Below are 12,422 nucleotides of genomic sequence, written 5' to 3'. Positions count from 1 at the left end.
AGGTTTGAACAAGGGAGATGAGGAAAGAACCAAAGAATCAGAGAGTGTCCTGAGTTCTAAGGAGAGAGAAGAGTGTAGAAATGAAAAGTGAAAGAGTAGCAAGATCAGCCCTTATCCCCAAAGAATCTCCCAACTGAAAACTTAGTAAGCACATCCTTTGGTTAGGGGGGAGAACAACTCATACTCTCCCAGAGTGTCAGGTACCATTATCCAGAAGAAATCACAGTAATGATAGGACTAGAGGAACCTCAGAAATCATTGAATCTAACCCCTGGAACACAAAGAGGAAAACAATTTTTCTAAGATCACATAGCTAACAGAAGAGCAAGGATTAAAAACTTGGTTCAGTATTCTTTCCACTATACCTTGCTGGTGCTAATAGTGAAGAATGGGGCTTGTCTTTACTATTGTCTACCTTGGGCAGGTAGATAGAAGATGAATAGATAAAAAGAGAGATTCATTAAATATTAAGTATAAATCAATCCCAACATTATTTTATTACAAGTATAAATATGTATGTATATATTACAAATGCAAGTAAGCCAAAAAGTACCTGCTTTCAAGAAGCTTACATTCTAATAGAAGAAAAAACACATAAAGGGGCTCTGGAAAGGAAATGTGTCATCCAACATTGGGGTATGAATGGTTTGTAGATGGTCTGGAAGTGGGGTGATATGCTAGATCTGGAAAGAAGGAAAAATGAATTTATTAAGCACTACTACGTACTATATGCCTAGAATACTGGGAAGTAGGTGCTATTATTATCATTCAGTTGAGGAAACTGAGAAAACATAGATTATGTGACTTGCTGAGGGTCATATAACTATTAAGAGGCTAAGGTCAGATTTAAACTCAATTCTTCTTTATTCCAGGCCTGGGATTCTATCCATGAATTCCAGTTCCTTCTGGAATAGGGTGATTGTTCTGGCAACTATTGTGGCAGCAAAACCTCTTTGATGGAGGTCTGGTTGATAGAGAGCTTGAGTATGGATTTGTGGAGAAACCTATAATTGCCATATTTTCTGCTTTGTCCATTTTCTGGATTAGGAGCCAAACTCCTGTAACTTAGCTGCCTCTGGGTAAGACTCTCAACTATGAGAGTCTTGGATAGAGCTCAGGTTTCCAATGGGGAATTCCTTCATTCATTCATGCTGATCTAAGTGCCATATTATGACCACATGCTCTTCTCTGGATTTCATAAGCCCATCAGATCAGTCTTCTAGAGTCAGTAAAACATTCTGGTGACTGTGAGTGAAGGATCCTGTTTTATGCACTGTAATCTCTGGAGACAAGGTGTAAAGTTTATAATTATCTCTTCTACACTGCAACTTTCCTTATCACAATTTCTATATATCATGGATTTGCCGTGAACTTCCAAATCCTGTTCATATAGGATAATGTGAAATTTAGTCATCCATTCTGTCTCCAATCTAGTTAACATCTTTAAAAAAAAAAAAAAAAAAAGTCACAGTAACCTTTGAGAAAACCTTGATAGGAACTTAGCTTTCCCAGACTGTCTTATTATCACAAGTTAAGAAGTTAAGCTTTCCCAGACTATCTTGATTGACATATCTTTAGACAGATCTGGGACCTGGTCTGCCACTTGGCTCCCTGACTTTCCCTCTTCAGTTTGTAGCCTTGCAATCCCCAAGGCTACATTTCCCCTATTAATGATTAGCTTATGATGAAAATCTAAGTTTTCTTCAGGACTAAGTACACTATGAGATAATCACTTTCTATTCCTCATAGTGCCTTCCTCCTAACAGCACTTATTCTAGATACTTGTCTTTTTCCTTTTCTAACTATATACTCTCCCAAATCTATTTCATATTCATCATTCCTGGTGTTTATTGTATTTCTTCATTTCATCTGTAATCTCTTCCCCTAAATAAATCTACCTTTTGTCAAGGAGAATGGTCATTATGAATTCTTTACATGACCAAACCCCTACTGTTGGCACCTACTATCATCTGGTATCTATATCACTCACATCAGATTGGCATAAAAAATTAAATGGGAATTTGAGGAGACTTTTATAGAAGCTGCAAATGACACGTGAAAGCCAGAAGACAACTCAGAAAAAGTTTAGAAACTCAGAAAAGTATAAAAATATATGTATAGTATAGTTTAACATAGTTTATGAGCAAATACTTAACCCAAAATTTGTAAGGTACTGTAAACACTCCATAAAAAACAAAGGGAAAAAAAATCAGGCTTCTTCTCTGGAGAAGACAAAAAAAATTTGCATGGATTTCCAGATCACAGGGGTGCTTCACTCCTAACCTCCTTGATGTAGAAGGGATCATTGTATTTGCTTTGGCTTCAGGAGGACCTGTGTTCAGATTTGACACTGGTGCTTAACACAATGCATATGACCAATATTACTTAGTCACTTACTTATTACTTACTTCTTTACTTACTTATAATTAGCTCCTCAAGTCCATAATTCCCTCATTCCTGAAATATGCCCAGAAAACCCCAAAAGGAGTCACAAAGTGTCTAATATGACTAAAACAATTGAACAACAAGAGGTCTTTTCTAAATCTTGTGATAAACTCCAATTATCAGTATCCTGGATGGTGGGTACAGTTGCCTGGTCCAAAGTGTGGATGGAATGCTGGTAGCAAGCTTAAGGATAGTATAAAACCATCATTATTTTCAAAGATAGTCCATTTTAAATAAAATTTTTTATTTTTTATTAGTTTTTTTATTTTCAAAACATATGCATGGATACTTTTTCAACATTTACCCTTGCATAGCCTTGTGTTCCAAATTTTTCCCTCCTTCCCCCCACTCCCTCCCCTAGATAGCAAGCAATCCAATATATGTTATACATGTTAAAATATATGTTAAATCCAATATGTGTAAGCATAGTTATACAATTATCTTGCTGCACAAGAAAAATCAAATCAAAAAGGACAAAAAAATAAATAAGAAAACAAAATGCAAGCCACCCACAACAAGAAGAATGAGAATGTTATATTGTGTTCCACATTCAGTTCCTACAGTCCTCTCTCTGGGTGTAGATGGCTCTCTTCATCACAAGATCATTGAAACTGGCCTCAAACATCTCATTATTGGAAAGAGACACATCCATCAGAATTAATCATCATATAGTATATATATGTATAATGTATAATGATCTCCTGGTTCTGTTCACTTCACTCAGCATAAGTTCATGTAGGTCTCTCCAGGCCTTTCTGAAATCATCCTGCTGGTCATTTCTTACAGAACAATAATATTCCATAACATTCATATACCATATCTTATTCAGCCAATCGCCAACTGATGGGCATCCATTTAGCATCCATATAGTTTCTTGCCACTACACAAAGGGCTGCCACAAACATTTTTGCACATGTGGGTCCTTTTCCCTCCTTTAAGATCTCTTAGGGATACAAGCCCAGTAGAAACACTGCTGGATCAAAGGGTATGCATATTGATAACTTTTTGAGCATAGTTCCAAATCACTCTCCAGACTGTCTGGATCTGTTCAAAATTCCACCAACAATGTATTAGTAAGAACTAAACTTCTAAAAGAAACAAATTAGGGGATTCATTTCACAAAAGGTTTTCCTGAAGGTACTTCCTTAAGTGATTTAAGAATTTGTTTATAGATTGTCAACCCCAGGTAGATCTTGGGAATTAGCACAGAAAGGGACCTCAAAAATTATTTAATCTAACTTCTCATTTCTCAAAGGAAAAAACTGATCCAAATTGCTTGTCCTTTCTTGGCCTCAATTTTCTCATCTGTAAAATAAGGAGAGTAGATTAAACAACCTTTAAAGCTATGATCATATAGGACTTACCTAAGATCACACAGGTTGTAGGGAGGGAAGTTGGGATTTTAACCTAAGTCCTCTAACTCTGAACTGAGTACTGTACTTTTTACAAGTTTCCTGGCAAGGAAGGATTTAAAACTGTACCCCATAACCCATGGATGATTCAGCAATAAAAATGCTTAATAGGCCAGATACAAAGGATTGAATCTGACAACAATATTTAGTGCCAATAAATTCTTCCCTAATAGACCTATAACAGGGAGGACCTGAGAAAAAGAAGGAAGGAAGGAAGGAAGGAAGGAAGGAAGGAAGGAAGGAAGGAAGGAAGGAAGGAAGGAAGGAAGGAAGGAAGGGAGGGAGGGAGGGAGGGAGGAAGGGAGAGAGGAAAGAAGGGAGAGAGGGAGGAAAGAAGAGAGGGAGGGAGGAAAGAAGGAAGGAAAAGGAAAGGAGGGAAAAAAGGGAGGAAAGAAGGGAGGAAGGGAGAGAGAGGAAGGAGGGAGGGAGGGAGGGAGGGAGGGAGGAAGAATAGATAGTCATTCTAGAAAGGATAAAAATTCCCAAGAGTAAGATCCCATGGTATTTTGAAATTTAGACAAGGAAATAAAAATCATCACTTGTAATCATAAATTACCCTCCCATACTGGGGCTATGGCCATTTTCCTACTTTATAAAGTCTGTGTCATAGGTAGTTCATTCAAACAGGGGACATCTGGACCTCAAAATTTAACTCACCTGCAACTTCCTTTTCCCTAAGCCACAGGTGGATCTGTTGTATCAACAGGACATGAAGGAAATGTATTTTGAATAGCGATACTTGTCATAAAGTCTTATGCCACGCCCCAGTAACTACCTTAAAACCCTACATCCAGTCCTGTACTTTCAACACACTCTGAAGACTTCAAAAGAATGAATCTGTTTCTCATCCCAAGGTGGGAAGTTATTGATTTTTCTGCATCTTCATGTTACCTTTCTAAACCAGAAGTAGAGGGGCCAGATTCTTAACTACTATTTTAGTCTTTGAAGTTAAAAAAAAATCCCAAATTAGTTTCTAGATCAGAAACACAAAGATTATTTTTGTTTTGTAAAAAAATAAACAATAAACAAAAAGCCAGTGCTAGAAAATGGAAGTCAAGATTCATCACTTCCCATACTAAGACATCAAAGCCAAGATTCAACCAGCAGACCTAATCCCTTCTCAGATCCCTTCCATCCTTGAAAGGCCATTTCTTCCATTAAACCTGCTTGGCTTAGGAAACCCCAGAATAGAAAGCATACTGGACTTGGGATCTCAGAAAACTGATTTGTAATCCTTACTCTTACTACCTGGTGTAGATTGATTCAGTCATTCTGGAAACAATTTGGAACTCTGCCCAGAAGGTTACTAATGATGCATCCCCTCAGACTCAATGATACCACTACCATATAGTGGTATACCCCAAAGAGATAAAAAAAAAAAAAGCTATATGTATGTATGTATGTATGTATACTTGCATACTATATATGTATACATCTATGCATCTGTATATTCATCTGAACATGCATGTATATGAAAATATAGCAATTCTTTGTGTGGTGGCAAAGATTTAGAGATAAGAGGATGTTTGTCTATCAATTGGAACAAATAATGGTAAGTAAATGTAATAGTATATGAATATTCTGCTGAAAGAAATGGTTTCAAAAACGGCTGGGAAAACTTGTATGAACTGATTAAAAGTGAATTGAGCAGAACTAGGAGAACAATGTGTAGTAGATAGTGTTGGACTTGAAGTCAAGAAAACCTGTGTTCAAATCCTACTTTAGACATAAATAGCTACGTGATTTCAGGCAAGTCAGTTAACCTCATGCAGTCTCATTTTCCTTGCAAAATGGGGACCTAAAAGGCAGCTAGTGGATAGAGCAACAGCCCTGAGGTCAGGAGGACCTGAGTTAAAATCTGGTCTCAAACACTTTAACACTTCCTGGCTGTGTGACCCTGGGCAAGTCACTTAACCCCAATTGCCTCAGGAAAAAAAATTGGAGATCTAATATATGTAAATCATTTCAATAGAGACAGAGCCATCTATATTAGGTATATGTAAAATAATATCATAAAGACAAACACCTTTAAAAGGATTAAGATCTCTAAACAATTCAATGACAACCATGATTTCAGGGGACCAATGATAAAGCATGTTACCCCCCTCCTGGTATACAAAGGTGATGAACTCAGGAAATAGAATGAGACAGGTATTTTTAGTCACGGAAAATCTGAGAATTTATTTTGGTTGACTATTCAACTTGTTATAAGGCTTTTATTTTTCTTTATTTTTCCTCCTGTGGGGAGGAGATGGAAGAAAAAAAATAAATGTTTGTTAACATCCAAAAAAAATTTTTTTCACTCCCTAAAGAAAAAAAAAATGTAGGATCAGATGAATTTGTAAGTGAATTTTACCAAATGTTTTAAAAAATAATTTCAAGATTAAATAAATTTTTTTAAAAAATTCAAATTCCTTTTATGACACAAATAAGGTTTTGATACCTAAACCAGAAAGAACCTAAACAGAGAAAGAAAATTGTAGATTAATTTCCCTAATGAATGTTGATGCAAAAAAATTTAAATAAAACACTAGCAAGGAGATTACATAAATATATCACAAAGATGATATGATATAACTAGGTGAGATTTATACCAGGAATCCAGGGCTGATTCAATATTAGGAAAATTATCAGCATAATTGATCATATTAATAATAAAAACAACAAAAAATCATAAGATTGTTTTAGAAGCTAAAGAAAAAGCTTTTGACAAAATGCAATTGGTTCCTATTAAAAACACTAGAAAACATAGAAATAAATGCAGCTTTTCTTGAAATAAGTAGTATCTACTTAAAAAACTAAGAATATGCATTATCTGTAATAGCCTTTCCAATAAGATCATAGATGAAGAAAGGATGTTCACTCTCACTCTTACTACTAAATATTACACTAGACATATGAGTAATATGTTTTCCAGTGTTTTTAATTGTAACAATTGTATTTTGTCAAAAGATTTTTCTGTATCTATTGAAATAATCATTTTTAATGCTTATCAATATTTTAAGTGCTCTAAATTACTAATAAATAAATAAATACAAATTAAAGCATGGTTAACATGACAGTAAAGGGAAATGACAAATGCTGTAAGGAATACAAAAAAGAGATATAGTAAGACACTATTAGTGGAACCGTGTACTAGTCCAACCATTTTGGAGATCATTTTGGAACTATATCCAAAGGGTTATAGAACTATGCAGACCCTACAACTCAAGCAATAACCCTATAGGGCAATAAGCTTGTAAGCCAAAAAGATCAAAGGAAAAGGACCCATTTGTAGAAAAATATTTATGGCAGTTCTTTTGGTGGTGGCAAAGAATTGGCAACAGAAGGCAACAGGAAATGATTAAACAAGTTGTGGTTTATTGATGTGATGGAATATTATACACTATAAGAAAGATTTAAAAAAAAAAAAACCCTGGGAAGACTTAGATGAACTGATGCAAAGTGAAGTGATCAGAACTAGAAGAATAATGTATACAGTAATAGCAATATTGCAAGATATTCAACTGTGAAAATCATAGGAACTCTGCTCAAGACAATGATCAACCATAATTCCAATACTCATGATAAAAAGTGATATCTATCTCCAGATAAAGAACTGATGGACATAGAGCAAATTGAAGCACAAAGTTTCTCTTTCTTTTTCTTGTTTCTTTCCCCAGAACGTGGTTAATTAGAAAACATGTTTTGCATAATTTCACATGTACAATGAGTATTGTATTTCTTGCCTTCTTAATGGATGAGAGAAGTGGTAAAGGGGGAGAGTAAAAATTTGAAGCTGAAAATGCAATAAAATAGAATTTTTTAAAAATTAAAATAAAACTTTCAATACTGGAAGTTCACTCCATCCCTGAAGACCCTTCCTCTGATTTGTCAGTTGCTCCTAGAACTTCTATTTTAAGGAAAGTGCCTAAACCAGCCTTGTCCACAATTCTTGGGGGGACTCTACTCCTGACTTTTCACACTTTCTCCACCATACCTTATTCCCAATCACTTTCTCCAATGTCCCTTCCCCTTTTTCAGCTTGAAAGCAGGAACTAACTTTCTTCTTGCTTTTTTATATTAGCACTAGCAATTGAAGCAATACTTAGCACATAATAAGTGCTCAACTGATCTTGACTTGGTGAGTACCTGCCAGGCTACACAGATACTATGCTAGAAGTTGAAGAGGATTCTCAAATGAATTAGACAATACCCTTGCCCTTTTATATTCTAATTAGATAGAGAAAATAAATGCAGATAAAATGTTGAAGTGGTAGAAAGAAAGCTAAGGAAACAGAAGCTGGTTAGATCCCTGGCTCTCTCACTTACAACATCTATAACCTTGGACATCATTTAACCTGTCTGGTACTTTAGGGCCTAGAACCAGGTAACCTCCAAGGTCATTTCTAACTCAAAATCTTTAACTGTGAACTTTAGATTTAACTATCAGCTCAAAACAAAATAAAATTCAAGAAATATCTATTAAGTGTATCAGTGAAATAAGATGCCCACCCTGCAGTCACAGAACTACAGTTAACCTAGGTATATACAGAACCACTCAGTGCCACAGGGATTCGTTGACACATCCAATGGTATAGAAAATAGGTGCTACAAGAATTCTGGGAGCAAGAGACCCCTTTATTGTGGAATGGTCAGAAAAGGTAGGAATTGGGCTATATTTTGAACAATAGGTAACATGTGGGTGACATTTGAATTGGGAGAAGGGGCAGAAGGGGAGGAAGATCCCTTGTTTTCCAGTACATAGATATAGTATTCATTCAGTATCTATCATAATACACATGTCTAGGTGTAAAAAGAAGTACAAAAAAAGGTAAAGAAATGTTTTAAAGAAATTTTTTTATCTGAGGAATAAGCACAAAAGGGAACAGAAGTAATGTAAAAAGAAATATACTGTGGGAAAGGGGGCCTTGAATGATGCTTTAAACAAAAGAGGGAAATCTTAAAAGCTTTTGAGCAATGGGGTAACAAGCATCTATAATGTGTTTTACATAGATTTTGCTAGCAATGCTTTGGAGAATGGTTTGGAGAGGGAAAAGACTGGGGGCAGGGAAATCAGTAAGGAGCTACAGAAAATTTGATGATGAGGACCTGGATGTGGTAGCAGAATGAAGATAAAGGACATGAGTTAAATATAAGGATTGTTTTTTACATAATTTGAATTCACACTCATGGTACTTTAAGAGAGGAATACATTTCATGGAAAAAACAATGGATTTGAAGGCACTAGATAAGATTTAAATATTTCTATCCTTTTTTTTTTAACCTCTCTGTCCTTGGGCCAATGTTTAGATTACCAGGTGTTGGGTTTTCATTTATAAAAGGAGTGTATTGGATTAAATGATCTCTAAGGTTAACCAGCTCTAAATTCTTCAACTCTATAATCCCTATCATGAGAGAGTGTTACATTATACTGTAACAAAGCTCAATGAAACAATAGATGTAAGTAAATAAAAGAATGGAACTAATTCTAAGTTTATTCAATTGAACAGTTCAATTGTTCACTTAGATTTAGTTTCCTCAACCACCATCTCTATAGCCATTCATTTGGTCATCCAACAAGCAGATTACTATAGGCCAGAAGCTGAGGGCAACATAAGAAAAAAATGCTATTTTCTTTGACTTTTAGGAGTTTAACATTTAGTTGGAGAGATAGTTACCAAAAACCTTTAGAGTGACGCATTTTTAGTATAGGATTTAGAACTAGAAAGGCCTTTTATATGTTATTTAGTCCAATCCTTTCTGGCACAAAGTGGGACCTAAAGGGATAAAATTATTTCTCCAGAATTGAACAGTGGTAATACAGCTGGGATTAGATTCCAGGTGTCTTGACTCTGATGATTGTAATAGAAGGAGTGATTTAAAAACAAACAAACAAACAAACAAACAAACTTGTTCAGGAAATTCCAATGACAAAGTCATCATTCTGGTCTTAGTAGTCAGGGAAGGAATCATGGAAAATCAGAAATTAGTTAGTCCTTGAGTAATGAGTAGAATTTAGACTCTTCTCAGGCTTGTCTTGATGAATAAGCACTCTGGTCCTCATAAAGACAGGCTTCCTGTGGTGGCCCATCTAACCAAGTTCTAATGTGTGGGAGGAAGTTCTAATAAGAAAAATAATATCTCATATTTGAATGGTGTCTTTTGCTTTTCAGAGAATTTTCTTTTTTGTTTTTCAATTAACCAAAACCCTCACCTATTCTCCCTCCCTCCTCTATTGAAAAAAATTTTGAAACATAACAAATACCTATAATCAAGCAAAAAATAAAAATTCCATATTAACCATGTTCAAATATAATGTATATATACATAAGTATATGCAAATCTATATACATATATTATACATATATACACATATGTATACATCTCTGTCTATACTTTGAGTTTATCATCTTTTTTTTCCAGGCAATCAGGATTAAATGTCTTGCTATTTGAACTCAGGTTCTCCTGATTCCAGGGCCACTGCTCTATCCATCACACCACCTAGTTACCCTGAGTCTATCTTCTTTTTTATCAGGAGGTAGGTAACATGTTTAGAAGAACATGGTTCTTCTAAAATTATGGTTAGTTGATTCATTGATCAGAATTCTTAAGTCTTTCAGAGTTGTTTTTACAATATTATTGTTGTTGTATAAATTGGTATGCTCCTTTCATTCTGCATCACTTCATACAGGTCTTCCTGAGTTTCACTTTTTCTAGCACATCAGTATTCCCACTTCTATATCTACCATAGCTTGTTTAACCATTACCCAGTTGGTGGGCATCCTCTCAATTTCCAGACCTTTGTCACTGCAAATAGAGCTGCTATAAATATTTATGTTCATATGGATCCATTTCCTTTCTCTTTAATCTCTTTGAGGTATGAAGCTAGTAGCAACATCACTTGGTCAAAGGACATGTTTCAAGATCTTTTACTTCTATTATTTCAGTAAGCCCTAGAAGATACACAAGTCAGGCATTATGATCTCATTTTACAGATGAGGGCTAGGATAGAGACTAAGCTCATGACTTTGTTGGTATACAAAATTCTAGATATGGAAACTCCCTCTACCAATGGAAATTGGTACCCTTTCTGTAATGTGTCAAAAGAAAGATTTGAACCCAGGTTTCACTGGCACCAAAGTCTAAGGAATTAGTGAGGAAAAATTCCTCAAAGATGAGGAATAACAATAATATCTCATGTTTAAACAGCACTTAAAGGCTTTCAAAATACATTCTTATTCGACCCTCACAAAAATCCATGAGGTAGCTGTTACTATTATTCCATTTTTACAGATGAGAAATTGAGGATTAAGGTGATAAAGGAACATGCTCAAGAATTAGATAAATTCAGGGTCTGGATAAGACCCTGGGCTTAATAGGAGTGTCAGAAAAGAGTTATTTCATCTATTGTTGAAGGCCTCGGGTTCCAGTCAGCCACTCTCTGACCTTCACTCCCATGAACTTATTACACTGGGTTGGTGAACATTGTGATAGAACAATGTTTGGGAACATATCCTATTAACCTGTCTGTTCACGTGATATAACTCATCCCCTGTTGTCCTATCAAGCACAGTGACTTAGGTAGGAAAGGAACATTTGTCTGGGAAGGACAATGAATATTGATTATTCTGGCAATGAGAGCTGGCAGCTACATAAGGTAGTTTGGTTTGAGGTTTCTTTTTTTTTTTTTTTTTTTTTTTAATGCCTAAGTCTAGCTATTTCTCATTCTCTGCTCTTCCTGGAGTCCTGGGCTTACCCAAAGGTCCATTGTAAAAGAATCTATATAGACACCCCCCCCTTCCTCTGCACCCTCCCTCACCCCCATCCCTACCCAACTGTATGAGCTCTTCTCCCAGCATTCCCGGTGTCATTTTTGGAGTGATGACTGTTAATGGGTAGATCAGGGCCTGTGCCAGCATGCATGTGCCTTAGCCAACACAGCCCCACCTGGCAAGAGTTGCCAAGAGCAAAGCAACTTGGGAGATTAAGTCTCCAAACTCTGTGCTTGCCCACTGCCTTTAGTCTGAGAAATGTCCAAGAATTTATAGGGGAAGGACCATGTCTTCTTATCTGTTCTTCGGCAAACCTCCAAATCCCCCATAAAAATATACACATTATGTGTTATAATCTTGGAGTTAAGATCTAGGTTCAAACCTCATATCTGACATTTGTTAGTTGTAAGCCTCAGTTTCCTAATCTGTAAAATGAGGGGCTAGGCTTGATGACCTCTCTTCTTCCTTCCAGCCCCAGATATGATCCTACACAGCTTGACCACTTCCTCACCATGCTGCTCTGCTCTGACCATCCTACTCATCTTCTCTTTTCTCTACTCACCCTGTCCCACAGGGTTCTGCTAGAGGGAACTGTCACCTTTGTGCTCAGAACCAGGCCTTCACATCTACACACTATGTAGCTCTTCCCTCTTTTATGTTGTCTTCACTCATCAGAGTCACCAAGTCCAATCTGATTCTCATTGGCCAGCAATGGGACCCAAGTCAAGCTCCATTAATCATTGTCTGGGTCCTGATTGACTCAGATTGAGTGTAAATAACAGTCATTTTTGCTTTGGCCAGAAACCCTGAG

The sequence above is a fragment of the Sarcophilus harrisii genome, chromosome 3 (assembly GCF_902635505.1).
Source record: "Sarcophilus harrisii chromosome 3, mSarHar1.11, whole genome shotgun sequence".
NCBI lineage: Eukaryota > Metazoa > Chordata > Mammalia > Dasyuromorphia > Dasyuridae > Sarcophilus > Sarcophilus harrisii.
Note: the sequence above shows the minus strand (reverse complement) of the source record.